Genomic DNA, 10,492 nt, shown 5'->3' with positions numbered 1-10,492 from the left:
GACCTGCACCATAAACCAATTAAAAATTATAGTAAAGCTGAAATATCAAACAACATTGTAAAAGATAGAAATGTCAAGTATAGGGATCAAGTGTCAAATGCAAGTCAAGGAACCAATTCATTGTATTTTTATGGCATGTAAGATAGGTGAAAAACTCTGGGATACTTTGGGCAGAAGTGATCATTGCATTTTAGCAGAAAACTCTTCTAGCACATTGTTGCTTTGCATATGTGAGGTAAACAGCTGGTCTGTCACTGTATGGACACTTGTCTATGACTGGCTTGTCCATTTTTGCTGGTGAATCTCTTGTGTTTTTGCCGTCTACTTCTTGGTATAGGAACATGAGGCTGGAAGGGGCTTCCTGGGTCATCAAACCCAGTCCCCTTTTTTAGTCACTACCTCATGTAATCCCTTTCATGGATTATAGTGACTGGGGAAATTAATACAATGTTCAGGCATGAGTGAGGGAGGTACCATTAATTCAGACATTGACAGTAGACTGTTGTCAGTATTTGTCTCCATTCATTTGCTTCCTGACTTACTGCTTGCATTTCTGTCTGCTGTTGCTCATTGAGTTGATGTTTTCACTGAGCTAGCCAGTCTGATGCTCAGGTCTCTTTCTGGATTGTTACTGTTAATTAAATACACCATAAAACACGTCAGTAGTTCCAATTATTACCCTCTTTAATTTATCCATTACTTCACATTTGCTAACATGAATCTCTTCGGCTCCTGTGTTGCCCATTCATACAGCTTATCTAGGCCTCCCTGAATTTCTCCACTCAGAATCCTCATTGCTCTTGAATAACTTATTTTTGTGCCAGTTACACATTTCACCACTTCACAGCTAAACCAGATTTTTCCCCCAGATTATTAGTGGTTTTGTTTCCACTATTTTATGATTCCCAGCAGGCAAAATCTATGGATGTCAGTTGTTATTGACATGTGCAAGTTGTTTGCGGAAATTCTAATGAAGTATCGGGTCAGATTTTATTCCTAGGGGTGTATGCATTTTCTGTTTGCTTCCAGTCTAAACTATGCTGCTTACAGAAAACCACATAACTTAGGTTGGTTCTACCTTGGGCTTTTTGAATGCCTATACCTAGTCCAGGTAGCTTCCTTTTATGATACGCGGATGTGTATGCAAAGTCTATGCTGGGGGTTGTTTTGGATTCTTTATCCAGTCAAAGTATGTGCCTTCAGCTCTGATGCAGTGCTGCTTAGCAGTACAGCTTGATCTTTTTATATTGTGCTACTCTCATTTGTAAAAGCGAGTTACATTGTGTTATTTTTTTCTATCCATTTTTACCTTAAGTATTGCAGGAGGATACAGAGTTCTGACAATTCCAGTTGCAAAGCAGAGAATTTTCGGGATAGCAGTAGGTGAACTGGCAGCTCCATTGGATATCTTTGGGCAGTGAGAGTGAAATTAATATTACTGTAATGTCACCAATCTACATTTTTCATACTAATGTTGCCAACATTGAAAAAAGAACAAACAGTCTTGTCTGTTCCAGGACCTCGTGTGTCTGATCCATCTGCTGTAAAAGTAAAAAATATGCTGTATGTTTCAATGCAGAACTCCTCATGCTATTTATTGTTAGAGTTACTGAGTTGCCCACACCTTGAATGGTTTCTATTAGTTTGTTAGCTGCTAAAATGCTCAAAACCCATATAATGGGGAAAGAACAGCACAAGGAAGATGCAATAACAGTTGTTTAAACCCATACATATTACTGAAGATTGCATTGCAGCTGTCAATACCATACATTTATAGCCTAGCCTCTGTCAGGTTCTGTTACTTTTCTCTCGTTTCACAGGTATTTTGTTCTGTGACTATGTCTATACAAAGCTATTCATGGAACAAGGTGCTATATGATGAGAGGAAATGACCTAAGGGTTAAATTGGAAGCTTAGGTTTTAGAGACTTGGGTCAGTACTCTGCAATATACTTCCTGCATGATCTTGGGCAAGACAACTGAATCTTTGTGGGCTTCTATAAAATGGGGATAATAGCATCTCCCTGGCTTCAGGTGCATTGTGGGGATAAATACACAGGAGACTGTGAGATTATCAGATACTGAGGTAAAGGGAACCCTAGAAATGTAAAGGAGAGATAGAGACATAGACAAATTCAGTACAACCTAGTCCTCCATCTCCTGTGAATGTTTTTTTTTAAAATGCTGCTAAATATAATATCCATGATATATGTGCTAGCTTTGTATTTACAGTGGGTGAAATCGCACTTTCTACTTCTTTCAGTGACACAGAGTTTGGGAAACTGGTAACTCAGGGGTAGACAACCCCTGGCACAGGTGCTAGAGAATGCCACATGAAGGTATTTTGCTTGGCACGTGTGCCTCAGGGTGAACAGTGGGGAAAAGGCCAGGGCTGCACTGCCACAACAAGGATCAGGGCCCTCGCAGCTCCCACACCATCTGGCTGGCATGCCAACATCTTACAAGTCTAGGTTGTGGGTGTTTTTGGCACTCTTCCCAAAAGGGTTGCCAGCCCCTGTGGTAACTGAACACAAGAACCTGTCTTCTGGGGAACACATCTTGTATGGTGAAGACGGTGGCATAAGAAGGTTCTTATTTGTATAGAATAGAACAGAATTTAGTGCAGACTGCTGATGACAGGAAGGTGTTAACATGCTATAACTAGCATTAAATATTTGGTGACCCATTTAAAACAAGGGAGTAGCTTCTTCCACTTTCTACTGAAGTGGAAGATATTCTATTTCTGTTCTCCTACTGAAGATCCATCACATAGGATAGTAGAAAAGTAGGGCTGAAAGGGATCTCACAAGGTCATCTAGTCCAGCCACCTGCTCAAGGTAGAATCATTCCTGACTAAAACATTCCAGCCAAGTGTCTGTCCAACTTGCTCTTGAAAATTTCCAATTGATGGAGATTTAATAATTTCTCTAGAAAGCCTGTTTGAATGCTTGACCATCCTGATAGTCAGAAAGATCCTCCTCATCTCCAACCTAAATTTCTTCTGCTGCAGCTTGAAGCCATTGCTCCTAGTTTTGTCCCCTACAGCCACAAAGAAAAGCCCATCTTCATCCTCTATAAATACCCTTCAGGCATTTGAAGACTGTTATCAAATCCCCTTTTCTTCTCCAGAGTAAATAGCTCTTGCTCTTTCAGCCTTTCTTCATAAGTTATGCTTCCCAGGCCTCTAATTATTGTTGCTGCATGTAACACTAATTGGTATCTTTGTTCCCAGTCTCTGCCAATACTAGTGTTAAATCTCACAAGTGCCCACGCCACCAAATAAAACATCAGTTCAACACATCAGTTCAACACATCAGTACATATGATTGTTGTCAATAACCAGTCTCTGTGATTGGCATACACTACCACCTGGATAGGTTGTCCACTTCCAGAGTATAGGCATACTGGCCAAGCTGTCGGAAGAATCTGGCATTATCATGACCTATATTTTCTGGATAATTAGAAATATTTTACTCCCTCTGATTTTGAATCTAGCACTTTCTTCCTAGCTTTTGTTCAGGGGGAGAAGAAAATCAAGCATGCATACACGTTTATCTTTAGCGGGACTTAAGAGTGTGCTTGAAAATGCAGTTGGAACTGAGATCCTTTCCTAAATCAATCCAGAGCCTGTAGTTATTTTTCTTTGCTATAACTTCACATGAAAATACCAAAACCATCAAACCATTCTTGTTAATGTTTTTGTTTCTTTGTGGGAGCTTAAATTTTCTGGCATCAGCTTTGGGATAAGGTTATTTATTTTTCAAGTACAGAAACAAAGTCTAAACATTTGCTGTGTATCTTGAGAAGTTAATAAATACTGCACACAGTTTGTAAAAACTTTTGAAAAAATTGTGTGTATAGTTATTCCCCAACATGTTTGTTTCTAGTAAAAACACTAACTTAGCTCTTAATGGTTGTGTTTTAGTGAGTAGCACTGGCCATGTCTACATGAGACACTGAGTGCGCAGTTGTTACTGCACAGTCATTTAGTACTTGCATAACCTAAATGATAACACTAAATGATTGCACAGTAACTGGCATTACTGAGCAGTAGTGTCTCCGCACAGCTCCCGGGTGATGCTGTCTGCGCAGTAGCTCGCAACTACTACACAGTAGCATCACAGTTCGTGCCCTGTGACACTACTGCACAGTACTAATGAGTTTCTGTGCAGTAAGCATCTCATGTAGATGTGGCCACTGTTAGGTAATGGATTTTTTTTCCCTTTACATCTAAGGTAAATAAGCAGTCACAGGATAATACAGATGTCCCTTGCTTTATGCTGTACGTGCATTCCTGGGAAATGGTGCATAACTTGAATTCACATAAAGGGAACCCACTTTACAATATAACAAATAGGGATACGTTTCAAGACCTCAACTGTATTGACCTCCAAGACCCATTTTTACCACTTTTACAAGACAAATTTGGTACTCACCAACAGCAGACAGTACACACAAGCACAAGGCACTATTATAATGGTGATGGCAACTACAGAAACACGTGTCACAGACAACGAGTGAGGAGCACAGATCAACATGGGAGACTATATTTTGGTGCACATCACTCCCACAGCGCACTGCACAAAGCAGCTGACTGTGTGCTTCTACAACACCGATTGCATAAGAGTGAATTTACCTTGCATATAACAAACTTTTGGTATAAAAAGGGTCATTGCATAAGAGCAAATTCGCACATACAGAACCTGCATAAAGTGGGGAAACCTGTAATACAAAGGGAAAGGAAATATTTCAGTGTGTTAGTTCTAGATTTTATTTTGACTCAGGTGGTGAGTTTTAGTAGACTACATAGTGATTCAGATTAAATTTTCCATGTCTGTGAGGAATTAATTTTCTGAACGACTATTAAATTATGGAGACGCAAAGGAATGTGAAATAGAAATGGCTTTCATACTTTTTCTTATTTCTAACAGACTATTGATTGAAATAATCAGAACTAGGAGGGGTTTGTTCAAATGTTTTATAACAAAGGATTTACTACATAGAGAATTGGCAGGGAGGCAAGGGGAAACGATGTGCCTCTGTGTTCTGTTCAGGTTCTCACAGTGGACTCCAGTGCCTGAGTGCCCTTGCCTAGTGTAATAAAGGATATGGCTAATATCTGCCATGTTCTTCCATCGTCTCTCCTCAGGCAGAAGTGGGTGGAGTGTTTTGTTTTGGTAGGGATTTGTTTGATTTGTTTTATTATTAGTGGTGGTTTATGTTCAGGAAGGACAAGTCAAATAAGTATCTTTTGCCCTGGGAGTGGAAGATGGGGAGGTCCCTGGTGCTCTTTCTTTCCTTGGGGAGTTCATTCCACAGCTCATTTTCCAGCAAAGTTCCAGCTACCATCCTTCATCCCCAAGCTTTAGGAGGTCTTTTAGATATTCAGGATGAGGCCACTGAACAGTTGAAGAGAACAACTGTGATCTTTAAATTGATTTGATATTCTATGGGAAGCCAGGGTAGAAAGCTGACGACTGGTTTGAAGTGTTGATAGTATAGCCATCGTTCCTGAGATGTTCTGAATCATTGAATAGCCACCCCATGTGCATCCCTCATTTCCCTGTATACTGATCTTAAGTGGTGCAGAAGGTGCTAGATAGATTTAATCTGCAGGATTTAAGGGCTTGATGCTGAAAAGGGGCAGACAAAATTCTGAAGTCAGTGGGAGCTCGGGGTGCTCCTAACCTGTAGGAGCTGACCAGCAAATTGCAGGATTGAGCCCTACATGACTCTCATAGAAGGCTATCAAATTATCATACAAACATCAATCAAACTATCCAGCAGCCCTGTGAAGTGAATGTTATCACCCCTCTTTTAGAGATGGAGAAAATCAGATGACTTTTTCCAGATAATACAGCAGAATTAGGAACTAAACCCAGGCGAGGTGCACTCTATCCTGATGAGCTAACCACTAATAAACCACACTGCCTGTTCTTGTGCCGATTCTCTGCATTCTCTCTTCACCTCCATACTTACTTAAATGCTTTTCATCTACCAAGATAAAAAGAAAAAACAAAAGAGTCTGCCCTTACCAATTCACCAGATACAACTAAAGAAGTCCACATACTGTTAATATATACTTAGTAACAATAATCTTGCATATGGGAACAACTGCAATGGATATAATATATTTTAACCCCAACCAGTAGCAGTCTGTAAATGGATACAGTTGCAGAAAAGAAAACTATTGTGTTTCCCTTAGTTCCTATCATGTTTCAGACAGTTATGAATAACACTATGGATATTACTTACACAATAATTTGAAATCAAAATTATTGAACAACCTCTCTGGAGATCACTTCTGCATCAGAAGTGGAGAGGATATGTTGATACTTCAGATTTTTGGTATTCCCCAGTGATAAAATCTTTCTTCTTATCTGGATCAAAGACTGTGTGTGTATATGTAATTAACATGGTAGTGTCTTTGTCAAGGAGTTTCTCCATTGCCATTAAAGCGAATGGATGCATTTCATTTGACTGAGGAGTGGTTAGGTCCTTGATAAAGAAACAAATTGTCACAAACTACAAAGAAATATGCATTACCAGGATACATAAAGGCATCACACTTATGGAAGGGACTTTTTGACTTCTGAATGGTCATTCTAAAAGTCCAGTTTTAGCTTAATGTTAAGATATGGTAACTCTCAACATGGAACTAAATGAGGAACACAACATGGGACTAATACAGTTCCTAGGAAGATGACATAAACTAACACAAGATTTGCCCTAAGGGGAAACCCTGTATTTAGAGAGAGACAGTATCCATCAAATAGGCTGAAAATGTGTTAATGGAAATTTAATGAGATAATTCACCAGAGAGAAAAACAGGAACCTTGCATTATTTTTTTACATGAAATATAGTCTTGTTTACACTCTACTAGGATTTAGAATAATATTAATAATCAAATGAATACCTAGAGAGTTAGCATGTCCACAGTATAATAAATCAATCAAATGAAAAAAGCCCAGGGATATTCTGTGTCTGTGGATATTAATTCTAATTTGTCTGTGGAAAGAAAGCGCTGTTAACATCTGGATAGCTTCTAGCACCTGCTTTTAATTAATCGATTAATGTAGAAATGTCAGCGACCTTAGCTGGTTACGCTTAAATTCAGTGAAATATTCACCTGTGTTTTCAGGTAGGGAAGGCCTTTGTTTGTTTGTGTGTGCATGTGTACCAATAAACTGAGTTAACTAAGGAAAAAAACACATATGTCTTTACTGACAGCATCTGATGAAGTAAGCCTTCTGCTTACAAGAGTTTATGCTATACTTCTCTGATTTATTTGGTCTGTAAAGGTGCAAACCTACCCTGCCTTCTGAGTAACAGCTATGATCAGAAACAGACATCAGTTATTTTAGAGCAGCATAGAAAAGTCCATTTCAGTGTGGGTATGTCGAGGAAATAAATATTTTAAAGGATTTCCCGCAAAATCAACATAATGAAAGAGGAATCACCAGTCAAGGAAAGGAAGCAGTTGCGCAGTTATTTACTATTAATGGAGGTGAGCACAAGTAAAAATCAAGTTGCATCTTAATATACTCTCATTGGAAGGGTCCAATCCAACAAACCATTAGACATTTGATTAGACTGTGGCTGGGGTAGTGGAATAACTTGGATCAGGAAAGTTAGGCAGAACCAGAGAAGTCATACTGGGATAGCCAAAGAAAGTATCAAAATAGATTCCAGAACTCCTTAAACTGGAGATTCCCAAAACGATTTGGCGGGAGCACACAGAAGAGAAAGTTCAAAGAGGAACCTGTAGGACTAGTCTTAACTGGCTCCCAGAAAAGACAATAAGGCTAACAGAGCAAGTTTCTTATTGTGTATAATGCTGGATTGCTAATTCACGTATTGTACTGCATTAATCATGGGGTGTAGACTGAAGAGCACTATTGCAACTCATAGCATTTTGCAGGAAGTGCTATGAGTTGCAACAATCCCTTGGACCCAACAGAAGTTTGCTGTTGGGTCCAGGAGTTGGGGATTCCAGCTATTTGCTGTGAGCCTGCAGCCTGGCCTCTCTAGCAACACCATTCCCTCCACCCAGCCCGGATGGTGTTTTCAGAGTGGGAAAAGAGAGCAGAGGGAGCTAATTCTTGGGGTTTCCCAGTTGGCACTGGAGGGAGGGTTGGGTGGATTGAAGCCTCCCCAGCCCAGGGGGACTCCAGTCCACCCTCCACACCCTCCAGCACTGGTTGAAGCCCCCCCACAAACCAAACTCCCTTTGCTCCCTTCCCCCCTCCCATTCTGAAAACAGTAACAGGCTGGGAGCCCCGCAGACACAAGTTACAGAATGTGCTCTGTTTTGGAGCATGTTCATCTGTACCCTCCTGCAATGAGGATTCAGATCTTCATGGGATCAGGCCCTTTTAAAATGGTCTGCAACTGTGAATTTCTGTTTGGTCACTGCTGCAGACTGCTTTCTGGGGCCAGATCAGGCAAAATTGTCACTTGTGTCAGCAGCTCTGGTGCCTAATGTTATAAAGAGACATTTCACATGATTAGTCTTCTTTTTCCACCTTTGTTATCTATATGTCTTCCTTCCATTTTTTCCTTCTTTTAGCAGGACTTATCACTAAAGCCATTTTTAATCATACACAGAAAAAAAATGTAGGACTTCATATTTTATTGTGCACCAGCATTTTAATTTTGTGATGAGCTGGGCCTAGGCATCTAGGGTAGTCTCTTGAGATACCTGAACTATTTTTGATTCTAAAACTAATTTTTCAAAGCCAAAGAGTGACACTGTGACACACAAAGTGAGAGTTGGGAATAAAGCAACTGTCAAATGTAGAATTCTCAAAAATGGATTCTGCTTTCAACAACTTGATTTTCAGAGCTCATCATGCTGAAATTGGATTAATTGTGTATTTGGAGAGCTCCATTGCTTGGATGATACAGAACAGTCATTCCAGTTTCACTGTGCATCTGTTTGTGTTACACAAAAACCAGTCTGGATCATAATGGTCCCATTTAATGGGTCTGGTATCTATGTAAGTGTAATTTGTTCCACCTGTTTCATATGCTTTTGTTTAGCTCTCTGAGGCTATTCAAAGAAAGTGAGGAATGTTTCCACACTTTCAGATTAGTTTCAAATCTGTCACCCTTCAAATATCTGCCAATATGACTGGAATAGTTTAAAGTAGATTAGTCTTCTGGCCCCTAATCACAATAGCTTTCCCTGTGCTAACATAGTTAGATGCGAGTCAGTCTTTCCATTCAAAACAGATTTTCAGGCTTTGTAAAAGGGATGAAAATTTTCTCAGATCCAACTATAAAAATCAGCTTTTTCTATAAAATCTGGAAGATTCTGTGGGACTTAGTTACTCATACAAATGCATCAGTCCTTCCCTGCATGTAGCATTATACAATGAGTGTAGCTTCCGTCTTTGTTTACAATCCAGAAGCAAAGATGGGGGATTCTAGGACACTGCTTTACACCATCTGCATATCACAGCTGCTTCATCTCTGTAGGACTCCAGAGACATTACTTTTTCAGGTCACTAGTTTATGTTTTAAAAAGCCCCAAAGGCCTGATCAAGCAGAAAATAGCCACTACAGCTGCTAGCCCATGGAAGGCCATCCTGGTACAAGGCACTTGAGTAGTTCCTAAGAGATTTATCCAAATGGAGGTAAATCTCCCATCCTGAGAGATTAATTCCAATACTGCATTCATTCCAGCTCAAAAAGAAACTTCTATAGAAACAGTAAAATTTGACAATGTTGTGGCATCACCAAAAATTCAAGACTGCTTACTGTTGAAGAACAGTTGTAAGGGTGTGACCATGTATGTATTATAACACAGCAGGGGATGTAACATGGTATTAAGGCAGTGGTTTTCAATCTTTTTAGTTTTTTCATTTGCGTACCCTGAAAACATTTTGAATGGAGGTGTGGACACCTTTGGAAATTTTGGATGGAGGTGCAGACCCTTTTGAATTGTAAGGGTAAGTATTCACATACTTCTGATTAATCATAGTCATCTTTCACAGACCCCTTAGACATAATCTGCGGACCCACAGGGGTCTGCTGACCGTAGGTTGAAACCACTGTATTAAGGGGTTAAAACCACTGTATTAAGGAGTTGAGAGGCTGGACACCTTCAAGTCAGTGGGTCCTGACAGACTGCACCTCAGTGTACTTAAGGAGCTGGCAGGAGTCATAGCCCAGCCACTGGCAAAGATATTTGAAAACTCCTGGCACTCAGGTGAAGTACCTGAAGATTGGAAGAAGGCCAATGTGGTCCCCATCTTGAAGAAAGGAAAGTAGATCCTGGGAGTTACAGGCCAATCAGCTTGACCTCAATCCCTGGAAAGATTCTGGAAAAAATTATCAAAGAGGCCATTCTTGACAAGCTGGCTGATGGCAACATCCTGAGGGACAGGCAGCACGGGTTTGTTGTGGGTAGGCCTTGCCTGACCAATCTCATCTCCTTCTATGACCAGGTGACATATCACCTGGACAAGGGAGAAGAGATTAACATCAT

The sequence above is a fragment of the Gavialis gangeticus genome, unplaced genomic scaffold (genome assembly GCF_001723915.1).
Source record: "Gavialis gangeticus isolate Ggan-Ray unplaced genomic scaffold, GavGan_comp1, whole genome shotgun sequence".
Lineage (NCBI taxonomy): Eukaryota > Metazoa > Chordata > Crocodylia > Gavialidae > Gavialis > Gavialis gangeticus.
This window is presented reverse-complemented; position numbering follows the sequence as displayed.